Source organism: Artemia sp. Qi Xiang Cuo, chromosome 3 (assembly GCF_049724085.1).
Source record: "Artemia sp. Qi Xiang Cuo chromosome 3, ASM4972408v1, whole genome shotgun sequence".
NCBI lineage: Eukaryota > Metazoa > Arthropoda > Branchiopoda > Anostraca > Artemiidae > Artemia > Artemia sp. Qi Xiang Cuo.
The window spans coordinates 81,678,222-81,682,011 of record NC_142796.1 but is presented as its reverse complement, the minus strand read 5'-3'; positions in this window follow the sequence as shown (position 1 = coordinate 81,682,011).

The window sequence follows — 3,790 nt, the reverse complement described above, 5'->3', positions numbered from 1 at the left end:
CTCTTTTCTTAGTTACACTATTGAATAAAATTCCACCAATGAAAACTGACAGAATTCACAGATAAAGAATGCATACTCAAGCGTTAGCAGAAAAATCTAGAAGTGTCATCTATTATTTCTCTTACTTCATGCTTAGTAGATAAATAGATGGTAAAGTTAAAAGCAAATATATCGTCCCCGCGGTCAATAAGCCTATAACATTAATTTTTGGCGTTCATTAGGTGGTTACAATTATTGACTCACTTTCAAAACCCCTTGTTGAAACCTGTTGCAATCAATTTTTACTTACGGTGCTTCAGAGCTATTGGCATAACCTATTAATACTTTTTGTTAGGTTAAGAGGCTCTACAGACTTACCAGATTTCTATTTGATATTTTTCGCAAGATATTCATTTCTATATTTGAAAGGCATTCATAGAGCATAATAACTAAGATAATTCAGTGGGCTATTTTAATCAATATCAATAAGCTGTATTAAAGGTGTGGCGTAACTTAGCCCCACGTTCAACAAGCTTATTGCAATTGATTTTGTAGTTTTTAGCGTTGAATACCCAATCTTAATTATCGCATTGTCTTCCTAAGCACCTGTTGAAACCTGTTGCAATCAATTATTTGCTCATTATGCTTCAGAGCTCAATAATCTACAATTCATTCTTTTATAAATACAAAATTTTGTAACATCTATTTATTGGCATAAACTAACAATGCTTTTTTGTTAGTTTCATGGGTTTGACGGGTTGGCAAGAATTCTTTCTAATTGTTGTTGTATGTAACTCATTTTCATATTCAAAAGGCATTCAGTGAAGCATTATCATTACAATCATTCAGTAGGTTATTTCAAACAATACCAATACTCTTTATCAAACACAGAGCTTAACATAGCCCCGCATTAAATAAACTTATTGTAATTGATTTTGTAGTTTTTAGCGTTCAATAGCAAACTTCAATTATTGAATTACGTTTGAAAGTAACTATTAACACCTATCGCAATCAATTACATGCTTATTGGGCTTCAGAGCTCAATAGGCTACGGGCAATTCCTTCTTTCATAAATCTAAAATTCTTGGAATATTTGTCTATTGGCACAATCTAACAATGCGTTTTGTTAGTTTTGGAGGGTCTTGGATTTGCCAGATCTTTATTTAATTTTTTCGTAAGAAATCCATTTTTATTTTTAAAAGGCATTCAATAGACCATTATAATTACGATTTCTCAGCGAGTTATTTCAATCAATTTCAATAAGCTTTATTGAACGCGTGGTATAACATAGCCACGCGTTAAATATGCATATTGCAATTAATTCGTGGTTGCTAGAATTCAATAGCCAACTTCAATTATTGGGTTTCTTTCAAAAGTGCTTATTGAGTCATATTGCAATCAAGTATTTACTTACTCTGCTTCGGAACCAAATAATCTGCAGCTTGTCCTTCTAAAAATAAATACAAACCTCATAGTTTATCCTTGTTAAGTTTTTTATCCTTGCTAAGTTTTTTGGCATGAGCCACTTGTCGTTAGAGGCGCTGCTGTATCGATGAAAGTGGTGGGAGGCATCAGATCCTGCCTCTTAGTGACACTAATCTTTATACAATGTTTAAATCTTTCTCCAGTGCAACCTTAGGACTCGTTTGACCTAAAATCAGAATTTTTAAAGCCAAACGGACACAAAGTAGTCTTAATATCTATCTAAAACGAAAAGATATTTTAATGGGTTTTAAATTTTATTCCATAGGGTTTAACATTTCACCTCCTTTTAATTTTGACATAATCAGTTTAGTATGTGATGCACATATACATAATTTATTCGAATCCAAATTAACAAAAACAAACGGTACCTCACAGCATAGAAATTGGGAATTCATGTCAACGTTTTTAAGTCAAGATCTTTGTAAAATTCTAGATAGAAGTTAATTGACAAAATATTATTAACTTTTTCTCTATTATAAAGGCTTATGAAACTAAATATTTTCTTTCAAATGAGCTACTTCTCAGATTTTCACGAGAAACCATGTAAAGCCATCCTGCAAGGGGAAAAAAGGGCCGATTACCTGTTACCTCTCAATAAATACGATTGTCGGTCGTGTTTGGCTTTTGGGGTTTTTTTCCAACCCATTTGTCACATTATATACGGCAAAGTCAGCAATCAGTTTTGTTCTAAGTTCCATCCCCATTAGCAGGGATGCTTGATGAGCTAATAATAATCCACCATTCAGAAATAAGCAAACATACTTATGGACTTTGCTTAAATAGGTATGATAGAAAAACCTTAATTAAACTCCTGTATAAGAAAGGTGATAAGAGTGAGTGTGGTAAATATAGAGGTATTAGCCTGGTTTATATAGATAGCAAATTACTTAGTATAATGATATTTTTAGACTGATATATACTGTAAAGTTGTAAGAGTTGAATAGTATGGTTTTAAAAAGGGTAGAGGATGTGTGGACCAAATTTTCACTCATAGGTTAATAATTGCGAAGTACCTAACTTATTACACACCTTAGGTCCTCAGTTTTATAGATTATGAGAAAGTGTTCAATTCTGTTGATAGAAGAGCTTTAAGAAGGGTCTCATCATTTTTGCTATACCAGACAAATACGTTGATTGGTACTATGTATGAAAATTACACTGCTGCGGTTAAAGTAGGAAATGAGGTTAGTTGCTGATTCCGTATTAAATCAGAAGTTAAGCAAGGTTATGTTCTAAACCCATATATATGGATTATTTTGATGGACTTTGCCTTAAGGAGCACAGGTAAGGCGATAGGAGAGCACAGAATCAAAGGAGGTAGAAAATTTTCCAGGACTTGGATTATGCTGATGATTTAAGCATCCAGGAAAAAACTTTGAGCAAATTAATCACCTTTTTGAGGTTTTGTAAGTTCAAGGTGCTAGAAGAAGTTTGAAAATATTTTTAAGAAGAGTAAGTCGCTAAAGCTAGGAATTAGTGAAGATGAAAAGGTGACGTTAGGTAACTAAAAGATCAATCATGTGGATAGATTCACTAACCTTTGTAGCATGATTAGTAAAAACAATGGAAACAGTGAAGATGTTAAAAGTTGAATAGCAAAGGATCAGGGTCTTTTTTCACAGTTGAAAAAAGTTTGAACTTATAGGAAGACAATTCTGCGAACCAAGATTAGTATATTGGAAGCTACAGTGATGAGAACGGTCAAATACGGTTCTGAAGTATGGGCACTCCAAAACACTGAAGAAGATTTGCTAGATATTTTCCAGAGAAATTACCCACGGATTGTTTTGGGCACTCGGCTGACTGAATGTATTTCAAACAGTAGGCTGTACAAAACCTTCTCCCAGCAATGGGAAAATTGCAGGTGATGCAGGACGCCAGAAGGGCGCATTATCGGTAGCAGATATAGCCGGCCCCTGCTAGGGATGGAGAGGAGTGGCTTACCGCCGTCCTGAAATTAGCCAAGAATCCTCTTTTCCTATAAAATATGAAGTGCACATCCACGCCGTTACGAAGAAAGAGGCCCCAAGACGACCTTCACGGACGGATGGGACTTAAATCAAGTAAGTCAAGCTGTACAAAATGAGTGGTTCAATCGTGCTTTCTAGGGTTATAATGAAATAAAGACTGAAATGGCTAGGGAATGTTCTGCGGATAAAGGATGACATATTGTCAACAATTGTCCTTTTCAACCAACTGTCTAGGGTGAAACGGAAAGTAGGTCGTCCGCTTTTGGGACGGGAAGATGTCACAAAGAAAGATTTAAGGGAAATGGAAATTTCTTGGGAGGGCGTAAAGGAAAAGGTTTTGAACAGGTTAGAATGGA